At 32.7% G+C, this 18,335-nt stretch overlaps 1 protein-coding gene across 1 annotated transcript in view; it reads right to left on the minus strand.

Moving 5' to 3' along the window:
- The window catches only part of LOC147064779 (uncharacterized), a 56,877-nt gene extending 48,204 nt beyond the window's left edge, over window positions 1-8,673 (minus strand). The window contains exon 1 of the mRNA XM_085958067.1: window positions 8,217-8,673. The gene's annotated coding sequence lies outside the window, so the exon portion shown is untranslated. The remainder of the gene's footprint in view (window positions 1-8,216) is intronic.
- Window positions 8,674-18,335: the final 9,662 nt, after the last annotated feature.

The following is an 18,335-nucleotide window of genomic DNA, read 5'->3' on the forward strand; positions in this document are numbered from 1 at the left end:
AAAACACTTAGGTACTTAAATAATATCTCCCTGGTAGAATTGGCATAGTTATGCACTTCGCCTCTAGTTAATGTCAGTAAATATTTTACACAACAATACTAGAAATGGTTCATGTGGTGCGGATGTGTTGCAATTTCGTTTCCATCACAGAGAGTAGAGTAGAGAACGGATTTAATGTAGGTACCGTATTTTTTACCACAAAGCGATAAGAGAAAAATACGCATTTGATTAAAGCGTGGAGATTCACATCTTCTCATTCTCTAACTCCTTCTGCATGTAGTAAATGATGCAATATGAACAGCGCTCGAAATGGAAAATTTTACGAACCGGAGCGCTCGACAATTTTTCTGAAGATATTTACATAGTCATCAAATCGTATGTGTATTTTATAAAAATAAGTGTGTCAGATTTTCTATTCTATGGCCTATCTAGCTCAGACGGTTAACATATTTTTTCCACGAGACGGAGCGATAATTTTACAAATTTCACGAGCCGGAACGGCGCTCCGGTGCGTTCCGTTCCATTTCGAGCCCTGAATATGAATCAAGTGATACAGAGAAATCATGCGGGTTCCCTTTTAGTTAATTTGAAAACGACTTCCAAGTTAATTGGCTAAAGAAATACAAATAGGAATAGTTAATGTCAATCTTCAACATCTCAATGATATCACGGTTCACTTCCTATGGAATAATATTCTATGGTGTGATCCACCAAAATCTATCCCGCGATCAACACTTGGATATGCCTGCCCTATAAAATGACTGTGGAGTGTGGCGCTTCAACTGTCATACTACATACATACCTAAACTAATAATTGTATTATTATTGATGAAAGCTGATTGTCATTATCTGATTGTTTGTATACAACAATAAATATTGGGTTTGTCGACTAGTCACTAGTTAACCTAATTATTCTCAATAGCAATTAGGCTGAAACATGTTTCTAAAAATGTGTGTCTGTTTTGATTTGACAAAACAAGTTTAACGATTAGATGTGATGTGGTTCAATCACCTGATTTGATCATTATCGCTAACACGTTAAATAAACACGAGGTAGGTACTTCAAAGTTCATACATATATGTGTATAGGTAGAACTAGTTGGTTAGTTATAGGGATTGCAATACTGGTATTTCAAAACCGGTATTCCAGTATTTATCAATCCCGAAATACCGGTTTTAAAAATCCAAAATACCGGAATTTTTGATATTAAGAAAGCACACTTGTTTACATTTAAAAAAATGAATGTAATGTTATTTCTCCATTAATTTGTACTATTTTGCCTATAAAATTGAGTAAGTATATAAGGTATGTGCTGCTAAAATAATAATAAAACAAAATACCTACATCAAATATATTTATCAAATTTTTTCCGATGAATTAACATAATATTATTTCGAAATAGAAAACATCCGTAACAAAATGTTCAATCATAGTGTACATGTGTTGAATTTAAGAAGGTTTTTCTGCCGCCAAACTTATTTGCACTTGATGAACTAGCCTTTTGGAGGGCTTTAGTTAAAATTACCAATATACATATTCAAATTATTTGTAAAAATCACGAGTTCTACAATATTATGATCAATACATATTTTTAAATGTCAACTGAATAAATGTAGATAGGTAGGTTTTTGCTATAGGTACAATAATGTGTTAAAAAGGTTTTAATAGCTACATGTACTGATAAATAGTTCTGCTTTTTATATATATTGTATCGAATACCGGTATTAATACCGGTATTCCACAATAAATACCGAAAAACCGGTATTGATATTCTCATTCGGTATTGCAATCCCTAGTTAGTTACCTGAAATGTTTCCATAGCGTTTTTTATTATCACATCACATTTCACGGCCACTCTGTTCGATGTGAGTGAGATTATAAATGTGTAAATATGTATAATATATTTAGTAATGTTGTGGTTTATTTTTTAGCAACGTAAATGTAAAATTAATTATTATATACCACAAACTACTGCCTGAGAAAAGCTTCCAAAAATGTCACAATCTTTTTTAGCCTCTAAAATACATTTACAAATAGTACATAGTAGAGTACCTAGAATCTAGATATTGTGAGCACGCAATATGTAATAAAAGTATTTTTTAATTATTTTTTATCGTTTGTATTTCCAATGAAAACTTGTTATAATTAAAAAAAAAAATACGTTGTTGGGATAGTACTTACACTTATAACACAAATATAACTATTTGAAATGGTCATGAGCCAATGAATTGTATACAATATATTATTATTATGATGAATAAAATGAACGAAGATGGACGGTTTATCCAACTGCTGATTGACTTTTAAAGACAGCGCATCGTAAATTGTCTAAATACTTAATTAATTAGTAATGTTCGATATTTATCTAAATGACAAACTATTCATATTTAAAATATTTATATAGATGTCATACTCATATGTAATCATGTAAAACCATATAGGGACTGTATCAAAGCTCGTTTTGACATAAATAAAAAAAAATCTTTATGGTTCCTTTGAAAAAACTTATCAAACTACTTTTTAATGATTAAATAATATCCATTAAATACAGCGTAGGTATTAATCAGGGAACACACAATTAATGGGAAATGGCTTACCTTACTGGGTGTGGTATAACAGGTTAAATATCTCGAGTAAGGAAAAATATGGTACAAACTTAAAGACGTGTTAAAGAATATGCATTTTAGCTTGTCACGTTAATTTAACGTCCTTTCAATCTTTGGGAACAGTCGATGCGGTTTTTTCACTTGGGTTTTAAGGCGGTCAGGCCATAAAATACCTTGCTTCAAAACTTTGGTCTATGGCGATAGCTTTTACATTTCTATTTATTAATCTGTTCTATGATATTAATAAAGATTGGGTTTTCAATTAACGCATATTTTATATAGGGGTGTGGGAAGATAAAGTTTTTTTTTAAATTATTAGATAAATATAGAATATTTGAGATTAAAATAATATATTAAATTGCAGATTTTAACCTTTTGCACTTGAATTGAAAGAATACCATATAGGTACTTATTAATATTTGGTGGATTTAATATGGTATAATATTTAATAAAATATAATATTTTCTGTAGCCTCAATCTTTACATTATTGAGAATAATTTAAAAATTGGTTACCTATGTTTGTTTATGCAATTATTAACGTACCAACCTATTATTAATGCATAATAACATTAAGATATAATATGTATCGTAGTGCACGTGTTTTATGCATATTTTTCAGACAAACTCGCGATTTTGCTACACGTTATAACACCTACTGTAGTTTGCAATAATATTGCTGCTATTAATTTTATGATTACGTTTGTATAATTGACATTATGTCGCATTAGAATTGGTTTATCTAAAGCAAACATATTAAGTATCTTAACTTTTCAGGAGACGAACAAAATCATAATCTTATGTTTTAATTCCATGAAACCTTTCACTATTTATTTGTTCACTATCTATTTGAGAATATATTTTAAGTAATATCAGTGGATATAATAGCTCATTTAATTGCATCGAAAATCGACCTATTCTATATCCTAATTTTATGATTTCGTTTGTCAATGTGTGATATCTGTAGTTAGCTCCGTGCAAATGTCTTAAGTCCGTTTAAAAAATCGAAAACGAGTTTTCCCGAAAGTGTTAATTTAATCTAGCTCTCATGTGCAATTGTTGTAAATACATAGTTAAATAAAAATAATAATATCCATAGAAAATCCTGCGTTAATCGAAGTCTTTCTACATAATTATACACATACACATATTATATTATTATAATAATTATTTATTATTTAATTTAATTATTTATTTGTCGATAATCCATGACATTATGTGAAAATACAAGACGATATAATATACTGCTTATTTTACGATTAGATGTACACGTGATGTTTTTTTTAAGTTATTAAAAAATGAACACAATTCTTAGTCAAACTAGAAATTAAATAACATTTGGGTATGGCTCCCGAGTCACTCTATAATTTCGGCAACAGCAATAAATGGAGACTGAATAAATCAGCATGAAATAATCTCTTCGTATCTTGATTTCTTAGGAATTTATTAAAAAACATATCTCCGTGTCCGGAGGGCAAAAAAATATATATTTTGCTATGATTTATAATATGCCTATAGATAAAATACATAAATCTGCAAAGAAACTCTTTTTTTTTAACGAATGTTCGACAAACCAATTCTACGAAGATGATGATTACGTCTTAGCAAAACATTGTCGGTAGCCAAACATGCCACGACTACACGCTTGTTATTAAATTCAATAGCTACGCAAAAAGAAACATTGTATGTATGTACTTATAACGTTATTATTAATTATATTCATATAATATTATGTTTCATCAGCAAATTTAATAAAAAAAAACCTGGCTCTATTGTGTAAATTCCTTTATGTAAATAATAACAATATCTATGGTATGGCTAATATTAGAAACTTGTTTCATGATTGATTTTCATCACAAAAGTTTCAAGCATAGTATAAAAAATATGGAATGGCTATAGGTAATTCTTTTAATAATTAATTTTTCTTTATGACACTAGTGAAGTCAGTTCGGTGCCATTGCGGTGATACATCCAGTGACGTTTTTATACAACCTTTTTTACGGATTTGGGTCGAAATCCCGAATGCTGAAATCCAGAATGGACGAAATCCCGAACACAAACAGAGACAAAAACCCATTTTTTCTACAAAAAAATGATTTTTTGTCTCTCTTGTAAAATTTGCGCAATGCAGGATAAGTATTAAGATTGCGTATTAATTATTACTGTTTGTATTTTTTTATTTTTCGGGATGCCGGCCATTCGGAATTTCGGCCTTCGGGATTTTGGCTTTCGGGATTTAGGCTTTCGGGATTTCAGCATTCAGGATTTCGTCCGGCACACCTTATTTACGTCATAACTTTGATCTGACGACGGTGTGATCGATGACTAACTTTTACTTTTAGGGATGTTGTTGAAAAACATACATACAAAAACATACAGATAATATGTATTATCTAATTGATTATTTGCGGGTGGTCGATGACGTAGTATGGTGTGTGATTTTATACTGACTATATTAATAATATATTCTTTAAAAGTTTAGTTAGATTTACCACCGATCGCAATAATATGAGATAGTAGCTACTGTATGTATTATTTCTGGGATTGTTTTGAATATATTGGCTGATGATAATAATATTAATTTAAAAAAACATACATACATTATTAGGTATAATATTTTTCCTAATAGCAACAATGTTGGCAATATGTTATACTCGGCTGTAGTGACATCTATCCCCCCAAAGTCACACTTCGTCACATTTTTGAACCCGCCTACCCTATTCATTATAAGGAAAATTTGTTGAAAATGATTTTCATATTTAATACAACTCCTCCAACCACTTCGTCACAAGTCAACACATTATAACAAGTGCATGGATTTACTGGCAGCAATAGTGCGTATTTTAAACTATCGTGACAATAACTGTTTACAGGTAAAAGTGCTGAATGTCTCTCCAATCGCATTTTTCAAGAGTAAGCGAGACGCGACGTTGTCATTTCATGGTACTATTTGACAGGTAGTGAAAATCGGTTAATCCAAAAATGAGTATAGGTCGGTAGGTTCGCCACTATCGTTCTACTGCGCAGGCGCAGATCGAAAACATCTCTACTGTCGCATGAAAATTCAGAAGCTTCCAAACTTTTTTGATTCATGCATGCAAGCTTGCAACTGCAGGATAATAGGTAAATGTTTACCCACATACATGTAGAGATACATAACTATCATCCTCAGTAATGTCGAATAGCTTTACAATCACACTCATTAATTCTCAGTAAGTATAAGGTTTTATTTTAAAACTTTAAAGTTTCAAGATAACAATATAAAGACAATGTATGTTTTCGGTGACTTGTCTTCAACGCGTTCTTCGGTTTTGACTAATTTAATTATCACAAATGTGATAAAATCTATCTTATTACTTCCAGTAAGACACTCCTTTGTTTATATATACGTTTACACATACTATTTGATTATAGAACACTTTTCGTTTTTTTATATTCTTCCCGTAAAGACGGAAAAACGTTATAAAATCAGTACGAGTTTTTTTGCGGTCATGCATTTTAATGCCTAGCAATGTATTATAATATAATATTATGTAGGTAAAAGATTCTTATATTGATACAAGGTCGCGTTATATAATAAATTCACTTTTATATCGTTATTGTCAGTGTTTGTCAAACGTAAACATAAACGGACACTTTCGATAGATGTTTAATGTTTTTACCAACTTTATTGTTATCTCAATTCGGTCAATAATTCTAACGTTACGGATAATAAACTGTCATAGTACGTAAATGCGTTAACGGTAAATTAAAAATTCTATTAGCAACAGCATTGGAGGGGGGGGGGGGGGAGACGCAGATAATCGAAAACGGAGAACGTTTCTTTTTATTTCGTTTTAAAATACTATTGCATATTTCTAATAAAGATAATTATTTTACATGTTTACTACGTATCTATGATTATTCTTTTTTTTTTTTTGAGAATCTTTTATTGATTTCCTAATAACAGTTTGATTTTTTTTAAATACGTAAGTATATAAAAAAAAATCATTATATTCGAAACCCGTTTAGTCGATGCAGTCTAATTAATGCGATCGATAAGTTGTTTTCCTCTTCCAATTGACTAAAGGTGGAATTAAAATCTGCATTAACCTTTTGTTGAAACCCCTCGATCGCATAAACCACGTTCTCATCACTTCTCATTTCACGCACGAATAATTCACACAGTGATAATTGAGATTTACCTAACGGATTAAAAAAAAACACAACAACAATCGCGTATACTCCCCCCTTGCATATTACCATGCGCACTTTGAGAACCACTGGACTGTGTCAGTCATAAATATTCGCATAATATTTTCTACTGTATCTTTCCAGTGAGATTTAATTTAAAAAAATGATCCGACGATCGTAACTGGATGACTTAATTATTCGAATAATAATAAAGTATGCTACAAATTTAAATAAAAACAAACATTATCACTACAGTCATTATGTATTATTAAAACAATATTTTAAACTATGTACCTATGTTTATTTGATCTGGTAAATAATGCGTTAGATCCACTATCGAGAATAATAATTCTCGTCTCGAGTAGGTATCTCTCGAAAAATAATGAAAAGTCAGGAGATTCTTTTAATGAAAAATACTAATGAGATTATTGAGAATTTGAGAAAAGCAATATTACACCGAGTACAGTTTTTTGGAAAGAAAACTCAATTATCAAGAATCACGAAAATCGAAAAATAGTAACCATAATAAAAATAGACATAAAAGTATTAATTCAAAGTATTTTATAATAATAATATATATAAGATTAAACATATTTATATGCGAGATAAAAGTATAAGTATAGAGAATGGTAAAATTAATGAAACCGGTTTTTCTCGAAGTAACATTTGGATAACCTAAAACGGGTGTTAGGTATTACATCAGGAACCGACAGCAACATTTTTTTATTTTTGAAAATTCACTATAATAATATAGTTAGTTATACTTTTGTTGTAGTTTAATTTAATATTATTATATCAATTAAAAAAACACAATTTAATCATATAACGATCAGTTCCGGGTTCACTGTTTCATTGTGAGTTTAATTCAAGCGTTTGGTTTCGATATTCAAGTTCAATGTTTAGGTTATTGAATAGTATTACTCTTCATTGTTTAGTTAATTACAATGAAAGCTAGAGACTGAATAATGAATTGAAAACAGTTACCCTAGCTACATCTACATGTACTTAATAATTATTTCCATCGAGTTTCCAGCTTCTCTATTTATACATTTATTATTTTTTTAAATGTGATTTGGTTTTGCTAGTGCGAATTACATTTTTTAAATATGTATTATAAATAATTATTTATTTGGAATTAAATTTGGGTTATCATTTTCTTAGGTAAGTAATATTGTATATTGATTAACGTGACGTTTACGTGGTAGAACTTCTATGTTAAATAATTATACTGTATAAATAGTTTTCAATTGATTCATGCTATAAACCCATCATCAGAAATGTTTGTCATATAATGAACTCCTGTTTCCCGGAAGTTGATAGTGTTGTCCGAAGATTGTAGACAGGAAAAATGTTGCTTCCTCAATTTTAGAATTAACAACGTAGCTTGTTACACAGTTATAAAAAAATATAGGTATATAAAAATATGTACTGTATCTACCTCAGGATGTAATTTCGTTGCGACGAGACGTTCTCCGCAAGTGGATGTTAGTTTAATGCTTTCGTCCTGCCAATGCGGCCGCAGTAAAACTATAGTCAAGACTCAAGTAATTCAGAGGATCATAGCAGACCAATCACAAAGTTCACCTTGAGCGTGACAGTCCGTAAGAAAATAAACATTATGACGAGGCGCGAAGCAACAGTACGAGTGCTATAATTTTGGCTATCTTATCGTCGCGGGCGCCTATTCGCAACTGATTTTCGCTCATGCTTGTCCGCCGGTCAAAGCCGTTTGGGCAGGAACCGCCGGACAATATTTGACAGCCGTAGATACCCGTTTACAACGAATCTCGCGTGTTAATTGAGTCCGTTCACGTGAAATAATTGAACTGTTTGTCTTTCCGACTTGTGCGGATAGCGAATGGTGCATTGTGTTCGACCGCGTCTGGATGTGTACTGAACACAAAAGAGAACGGTCGCAGCTGCCTTTAAAGATAAGGGTGTACATTTTCCCACCAACGCGCATGCGCTGCGCTCAGATTTTCTCGATATAAAGAAAAGCTGTGTAATATATTACAAGGAAAGCCTCCGACGGTGTAAGGAAATTTGAGCTGGCTGCTTAGGGTGGCATGTTTTAACGCGAGCACTATTAAATATACCGATCTATACAACAATAGGTGGTATATAGGTATAGTTATAAATACTACAATAGCGTTCACGACTAAGTAGGTACTTAATGTATTTTTTATGGTAGTCATAAGTACGTCTTAATAAAACTGTCTAAAATACATAATATAAGAGTAAAATGTGCGTGTCTGTCATTATTATGCCGTTCTAACAAATAACTACAGGTAACATGGTTTCCGCATTGTAAATACTATTGCTACACCTAAAATATACAAAACTTATAATTTATTTAGTGGAATCGTAAGTATTTTTTTTTCTGGTGTGATGTTGTGTGTAATAATTTACACGTGCATGGATTTACTGCTGACGGTACGTATTATATACGTGTAAACACGTTAAATGGTGCAAATTGCAAGATTGCATGCATGTATCAAAAAAGTTCAAAGGGTTCTAAATTTTCACACGACAATTGGACCGTGCAATGTGCAATATATGGCGCCTGCGCTCCTAGCGATATTAGCTAACCTGCCGGTAAAAAAACGAAATGCACCGCGCAGAGACTCATTTTGAGGTTAACCAATTTTCATGACCTGTCAAATAATACTATCATAAAATGACAACATCGCGTCTCGCTTACTCTTGAAGAATGAGATTGGCGAGACAGTGAGCACTTTTACATGTACACAGTTATTATCGTGATAGTTTAAAATACACACTATTGGTGCAAGTAAATTCATGCACGTCTACAGGCGCTAATATAATACTAGATACTATGTTGCCAATATGTTTATCCGTAATTATTACTGAATATGTCAAATACACGAAAGCGATTTTGTAATGTTCACCCTTATCGTAATGTATGTAGACTTATTTTGAAATTCACGTACAATATACCATGTAAATTTTATGAGGCATTATTTAAATGGACGCGTTAATAGTGCTGTAAAGTTATGAACGCGTATTTGCAATATGCACCCCTATTGCAATGAAGGTAAAGTTTTTTTAACCACATTTATCTGTCCAGGAAGTAGTTAAATTTATGCGAGCAGATCCAGATTAGGGTCTTGTATTGTTCGGATATTGCGCTCATTTAGTAAATCAGTGACTTATCGGACAACCAAACTTTTTTGTATTACAATATTCGATAGTGATTCTAGAACGAATTTAGTATGAAATATGTGTCCTATAAAAGGTAGCCGATGTTGGCGTTTAGCCTTTATTATTTTTGCTTACGTACTGTTATGTAATTTAATAAAGATTGCTTATAAATAGTTAAAATTTAACTATAATAAATAGTCTATATCTTAATATAATATGTCGTAGTATGTGGTTTTTAAACTTTTTCGCTTCGGTCCCCTAAAAATGTCTGTCCTGAATTGAAAATTTTAAAACTGAGTAGTGAATAAAAATAACAATGTTTAGGTTTTCTATTGGTATTTCTATAGGTCGTCAATTGTAGCATCCCCTTCAATAATGGTATATGTTACATTTGGGCATTTTGAGATAGGTAATCAAAGAAAACTGTTTTGTTAAGAATAAATTATTTATAATTAAAAAGCCTCCCCTGACTTCATTAATCACTTTTTTGTATTCTTCTTCCAATTTTCCATGCGAATTTTTCTCTGTGAAGTCTTTTTGTATCCGTAGGGTTAGCAAAAACTCTCGTGTCATCCTCCATTTTGACAGATGCATAGATCATTATTGTAGAGAGGCTAACATAACGGATCAAAAACAAGTGTCTTAATGTTGCTAGATCAAAAAAATAAATATGCTTAAACAGAGGCAATGTGATGTACATCATTGTTGTATATTTAGTTCAAAACTGCCAAAATGTAACATAGATCATTATTGTACTCAGTCGTAAGCTTAATTTAGCTTTTCTGAAAGGCGTCGATAAATGATTGGCTGTAATATCCGACTCAACGCATAGTTTCCACGATAAAGTATGAGCAGTTTCAATAAACTTTGTTATCGCCTAAAGAAGATAGCCAACGGAGAACATGAATCTGCGTTTTCAATTAAGATTATGTAATTATAAATTTTAAAGGCAGCGTGCGGAGCCCCTGGGTATTAATCGAGGTAGGTACTTCAGGGCACAACGGCCCGCACTTTGAATGCCACTGTCATAGTCGGTAAGTTTAATGGTATCCTTAACTCGCGTAAACATTCACAATCATCCGCCGACGCAGATATATGATGCGTAATCTTGGGTCAACAAGATTCACGTCATATGTAATTAGGGAATCCAATCCCGAGCCAAAATTCTGATCCCGGGATTTCGGGATTACAATTTGACAATCCCGGGATCCCGGGACTGGTCCCGGGTTTGGCATTTTTTCCATTGTTAATATAAAATGTTTATATTTACAAATAACATTGATAAAATCGGTCAAAAATAAATCCAGTATAATTTATACTATTTAAGACATTTATTGTTAATATTGTATACGTTCAATCTTGGAAATACACAAGTTTAATGGAGTAAATAATATTGTAATATAAATAATAATGTGAATTTAATATGAGATTGCTGTTTCTGATAGTAAAGACATAATGAATGGATTAGCGAGATTTAAAATAGTAAAGCAAATAATCATGGCGTACTTATGGCCTTTCCGCAGCATAAATCTAATTTTTCGACCATGTCCGACCAACCTGCAAAATCTAATTAGTCAGCCAAATATGAAACTGCCGTAAAACGTATGATACGAGGGTGGGTCAATAAGTCCTTAGAAAAGCCGACAAGTGGCGCGACTAGTACTGTAAGCGGTTTGTTTTCATGCAGCGGCACTACCGATTCAGTATGCTGCGAAGTTTCAATCAGATTGGTCGGGTTGTTGTGTGTTTTTCGTACATTTAAAAAAAAAAATTGCTTGTGGAAAATGGAAAAATGGAAAATGGAGAAAATTGAGTTTAGAGCTGTTATTAAACATTTTAATATAAAAGGGTTAACAGCAAAGGAAATAAAAAATGAGTTGGATTTAGTTCACGGCATATCTGCTCCTTCACTTGCAACTATTTATAACTGGTTAAATGAATTTAAACATGGTCGTACATCAACAAAGGATGAACCACGCTCAGGACGTCCTGTAGAGGTGACTACACCAGATATGATCAATAAAATCCACGATATGGTGTTAAGTGACCGAAGATTAAAGTTGAGTGAGATAATTGAGGTTACAGGGATCTCAAAAGTTAGCGTCATTTCTATTTTACATGACAAATTGGGCATGAAAAATATTTCTGCAAGATGGGTGCCGCGTTTGCTCACAGTCGACAATAAACGCAATAGGGTGGTGGCCTCTAAAGCCCTGTTGTCGCTCATGCAACGCAATCCGGATGAATTTTTTCGTCGCTTTGTGACTGTAGATGAAACATGGATACACCACTATACTCCCGAGACGAAAGAACAGTCAAAGCAGTGGATTGCGAAGACAAACCATGTCCAAAGAAGGCGAAAACCGTAAAATCAGCTGGTAAGGTTATGGCTACTGTATTTTGGGATGCACGTGAAATTATTTTCGTTGACTATTTGGAAAAAGGAAAAACAATAACAGGGGATTATTATGCATCTTTATTGGACCAGCTAAAAAACGAAATTGAAGAAAAATGGCCTCATTTAAACAGGAAAAAAATCCTCTTTCATCAGAACAATGCCCGTGTTCACACATGTTTACGATCAATGGCTAAAATTGAAGAATTGCAGTTCGAATTGGTCGACCACCCACCGTATTCGCCAGATTTAGCCCCCAGTGACTTTTTCCTTTTCCCAAACTTAAAAAAATGGCTAAGTGGACAAGGTTTTTTTTCAAATGAAGAAGTCATCGATCGGACAAATGCTTATTTTGAGGACCTTCCGAAAACTTATTTTTCTGACGGTTTAAAAAAAATTGAGAAACGTCTTACCAAGTGTATTGAGCTCCAAGGAGATTATGTTGAGAAATAAAAAAAAAATACAAAAATAAAAACTGTTTTAATGCTTTTTTCTAAGGAATTATTGACCCACCCTCGTATCATGGTAGAATTACTTTGTTAAAAGTGCGAAGCATTGTTTTTTTCCAATATTTCTCATTTTTAATAATTCATGTGAAAAAATAAAATGAATCGGCAACCTACACATGGGTATAAATGAAACTTCATTCAAACTCAGTTTATTTCTAATGTAGTTATTTTTTATTACAAGTATTTTTTTGTTTTATTTTCGCTTTTATTTTATTTTCCATAAAAATTGATAAAAAAAATCAATCCCGAAATCCCGGGATACATAGGTATCGAAAATAGCTCGGGATCCCGGGATTGGAATCCCTATATGTAATGTTATTTTTTGTGTACTAATATTGGAGTATTGATAAGAAAGATTTTTTTCGAGTGCAAATTTATGGTGTTTTAGTTAAATTTTGTAATTTTACTACTACGTTACCGCTTTTATTTCTATGGTATTTCGAACCAAACGTCATGTATTTCGATTGAAATGGTTGATACCACACGCAGGCATATCGACTGGATTTTACATGCCCTACGAAGGAAAGGTCGACAGGGAAGCGGGGGTCGAACTCAGCGTTTGATAGTTTATGTTTGCGGACAGCCTTATCCGTAGTTTTTGATACAAAGTTCTCTCAAAATGCTGCGATTTTTAAATTTTAGTGTAGATGAGTCTTAAATGCAAGATATAAGTAGTAGTCATATTAATTTTTTTTAAGCACAGCTGCTTTTCCTCATTGCTGAAACTGTAAGCCGGCTCGCATATCAAAACTCGTCTCGTCTCCAAAATGTCGAATACGTCGATGTAACGTCATCGTTATTCAAAAACACACGTTGCCAAATGGAGCTCCGCAGATTGGTCGAATGCGACTTTTTAGTGTGAAAACAAATCTAGTGCTGCTATCAACAAATCGCGTGCGCTTCGGGCCGCTAGTCGAAGACGCTAGAACGCATACACATATACGAATTAGTCATTCTTATACCGGCTCGTCGGTCACCGCAACCAAATATCTTAAGTTTCAAGAGGTTACGTGCGACTGTCGCTAGGTAGGTGTGCGCGGTCTTCATATGCAACATCGGATCGACGTTCCTAGAAGGTTTGAATTATGGCTGTGTTGTCAGGCGAGGCGAGTTTCTATGTGAGAACCGGCTTAGATTCACTGAGTGGAACAGCTCCATTACTATCAAAAAACGCTCGCCACTCTTCTATAAAGTTCTGGACTTGTTAAGTTACTCCGAAGTTCTGGAGAGGAGGTCATCTTTGATTTTTCTGTGTGCCACTGTCCTTCAAAATCATCGGCGATCTATCAAGCAGTGATAGGTGATACGAGCGATTTTTCTGTTAATTTCATCAAAATATTTCGACCTCCATCAGACTCATTCAATTGTTATAATATAGTAATATTGAATATGAGATTGTAGGATATCCGTACATTGTCTTCATAATACTAAATCACATCACTTCTAGCTGACCGTAAACACAAAAACCTTGGCCCGATAGTACGGCCAGACTCATGAATAACATTCAGGGAGAGAAGCGAATCTGCATTGATATTACATTGTATTATTATCAAAGTAGGTATGTGAGATGCCAAATCAATTTCGTTCAGATGAGTAGCATATATTTTTTTTAAAGATTTGTACAACGCGTAATGTCAAGTTTTTTTTATTATACAATAATCAAGTTATATAGAATCAAACGTAAAAATATCCATAATTCAATATGTAGAGATATTAATGAAACAATATTGGTATCTTTCAATACCCACAAATCCTTGTAAGTACATACATTATTAAGCTATTTTTTTCTACATTCAGATTTGTCAAAAACGTATGGGCGCTGTTGATGAATTTGCATTAAATATTTTCTTTAAAGTTGAAGTTACTTAATAATGGATGTAGAAACCTACAATTTTATGATGTTAGTTATATGGAGTACGATACATTTTTTTTAAGAATTATTTGGTTTATAAAATCTATTTTTATTTAAATTTGTCAAAGTAATGATCAGTTTGCCTCATACCTACATGAGGTGTGTAAGTGAGTAGAAAATATATAATGACCCTCCGTCTTCTAAAAATCTTAAAGAGCATTATATTTAGCTTCAGTTTTAGTATATCTTTATTGTATCATTTACTTCTATCACAGACTTTTTACCTTTGTCATTTTGTATAAGAAAAAGCTAAAAAAAAACACAAAAACCTATATTTTTCATGTTTTTTTGATTCCACTGATACACAAAATTAACTTAATAATAGAAGAATTTAATACCTACAAAATTTAAAAGTTTTATTTGAATTGAATGACTAATAAATGAGTAGTGTCAATTTTAGTAATCGGTGTGCCTTTTTAAGTGATCCTCAAAAATTCACTCGGTCCCAATGGGTTAATTCATTGTCGAAAGACTCCAATATATAGAATAGGACGTAAGTACATAAACATAATGTATAATTTTTGAATTTTCAGCCTAATAACTTCCCATTTATTTATTATATAAATATTTTTTTCAAGTTGTGATCACAAGTAGGTAGAGCAACGTAGTACGAAAAGTGCATGTAACCGACTCGAGTAAGGAAGAATCCGGGTTAAACTTACACACGTGTCAAGAATACGTTTTACGTCGAATACTGAAAACTGCTCTCGGTTTATGCATTTACGCTCATGTAATGATTGTGTATTATACTATTGTACGTGCATAATGCGTGCTTCATTTTCGTAGGACACTCACACATTCAAAAACCGTGCATCAATATGCAGCGTATTGAATATAGTCTATCGGTATTATATTTATTATCTGTTCTGTGTATAGAGTGTTTGCTACCGCTGGCTTTTACGACACATCCTGTTTTAATTAGTGATGCGAACTCTCGTTGACTAATATTATATGCCAGACTGGGTAAGAAAATAAGGTTGTTGAAAGAAAAAATGTTACAATTTAATTCTAACGGATTTAAATTCAAATTCCACCAAGTACCTTCGGTCGATAGTATTATTACTAGATATTAAAAATGTAAAATTTTCTAAAACTGAAATCGGCATTTTCCATATTTATATAATGATGAATTATATTTTTCAACCTAATCAGCAAGTCATATGACGATGTATATAATTATAGTCTAAGTATATACTTAGACTATAATTATATACATCGTCATATACTTAACTAAAAGTGAATAGATACGAAATATTTTGTTGTTAACATCCAAAGTGAAAAAGTCCGGCATTTCAAGATAATTTAGTCACTAGTGTAATATTTTTGCTTTTTATGAGATTTTTTTGGCTGTCAAAAAACAGTAGATGTAATGCCATACGCCTGGTGTCCATTTTTAAAGCTCTATTACAATTGGTAGATCTGGCAAAAAGACGCGTTGTTTACGATGATGTAAAAGAAAACTGGTATCTAGCATTATTGTTCTCTGAGACCCACGACGAAAGGCCATGAGCTCTTCGTTAATATGTATAAAAACAGATGACGAGGATAAAAGGCCGTTTGGCGTTGGTGCTTCTTAATAAATTATACATATATATATAATAGAATAGGCATTTTTTTGGACAAAAAATTATTTATAGTATACTAAATTTCATTGTTATCATCAGTGTTATCACTTCATGAGCACCAATCACAAAATACAAGGGACATAGAAAAATAAAGATAACATTATCAGTAAGTACCTATTTTAGTGCAGTGATTGATTTTCATTGACCGGCAGTCTGCGCTGTACACTCACCAAAGGCAAACACACGTGAGTGTACACAACGCCTGAAGATGCCGAAAGACGAAACCCGGGTCGCAAAAAACGACTCAAATGGAATAGTACAAAACTTAAAACCATTAGAATTTAAATTCAAATTCCATCAAGTACCTTCGGTCGATAGTATTAATATTAAAAGTATTTATTTCAAATAATGTCTCCTTAAATATTCAAGGATAGGACTATTAGTTTCCGACTATGTCCGATCCTAATATGATCATATGGGCCTCCACATAGTGTAGGTTTGTATTGACAGATTTTGTTTTTACGAGAAATGGATGTCAGCCACTTGGTCAACCAATTAGGTCCATACTCTGACTCAAACACAAATTGAAAAACAATATGTGTACTTGTCAGACCCAGGATTCGAACCTGGGACCCACAACGCAATAGGCCAACGCTTAAGCCGCGCGGCCATCGTGGGTGTCATTTATTAGTTTTTATGTAAATATTATCGAAATACTTGTGATAATAAAATCAAGTACATAATAATTATTATCATACTCGATAAACATACGTAACAGTAGATTATGGAAGGTTTAATCTTTCTCTTATGCAAAATTATTTTATTACGTTTGAATGGATGAAATTATTTATTAACGTATTTCGTATCAAAGTAAAAATATCTCAACGATCAAAGATACAATTAGGATGAACCATTAAATTATTGCGATTAATAATAATTTATGATAATAATATGTTGAAATTAAAGATGGCCGACTTCAAATACTATTTATATTGCTGATTTGTACACAATCACAATAATATATTTTAATATCAGAATTTTCCAATATTACTAAAACTGAACAGTCATTATTCGAAAGACGTGTCATATTTTAACGTACCAGCTTCATTATATTACAATATATACGTACGTACTCTTATTATATGGCTTAATGGGTACATATTATATTCAATTTGAAGACAGTCAGGCGTGCAAATAAATGCATGGCTCAAGATGGAAAGTCAATATTCGGGTATATTCAGTGGCATGCTTTCTTTATATTATCTTTGATAATGCTCATGGTGGTATTCCATGACTGGAACGGTGCTGATTTCACCTGCAATTTTCCGCCTTTACTTTCTGCACCCGCAGTGAAAATGCCAAACTCTAAGGCCCGTTTCAGACGGGACACCGGTATCGCGCTCGTATCAATAAAGGAGGCCTTTGTATTCGAATAAAGGGGTCTTTGTATTATGTTTATGAATGCCCCAGAACTAATGAGTCAACAAGTGCCCGGTACACTTTTCCGTCGGCCGCTACATTCTTAAGCCGCCGATACACCTGTTTTTATTACCGCAGCCAGTTTTATGTTCTAATTTATATCGCGAAATTATGCGTTGACTCATTAGTTCTGGGGCGTTCATAAATATAATACAAAGGCCCCTTATTCGAATACAAAGGCCTCCTATATTATATACGAGCGCGACACCGGTGTCCCATCTGAAACGGGCCTAATTATTTACTCCAGCTACCAGAGAATCTTCCGCATAGTATTTGATCTACAATCCATTTTACAATTATTGTCATTTTTGATCGTTAACGCGTTATTCCTGGTCAATACCTATAATTAGAATGATTCTAAATTAAATCACTTATAATCAGGGACGCGCCAAGGGTGGTTGCCGCTCGGGTGTCAACTCAAAATGCCGCCACACCCAATAAATTAATCACATGGAAAAACATTAAGGCGAATTTTTCATCATAAAGTTCACTTTATGTAATTAAATAACATATGTTTTCAATATTATTAAAAATG

The sequence above is a fragment of the Rhyacophila brunnea genome, unplaced genomic scaffold (assembly GCF_057557595.1).
Source record: "Rhyacophila brunnea isolate RB1 unplaced genomic scaffold, BYU_Rbru_1.0 scaffold_7, whole genome shotgun sequence".
NCBI classification, from domain to species: Eukaryota; Metazoa; Arthropoda; class Insecta; order Trichoptera; family Rhyacophilidae; genus Rhyacophila; species Rhyacophila brunnea.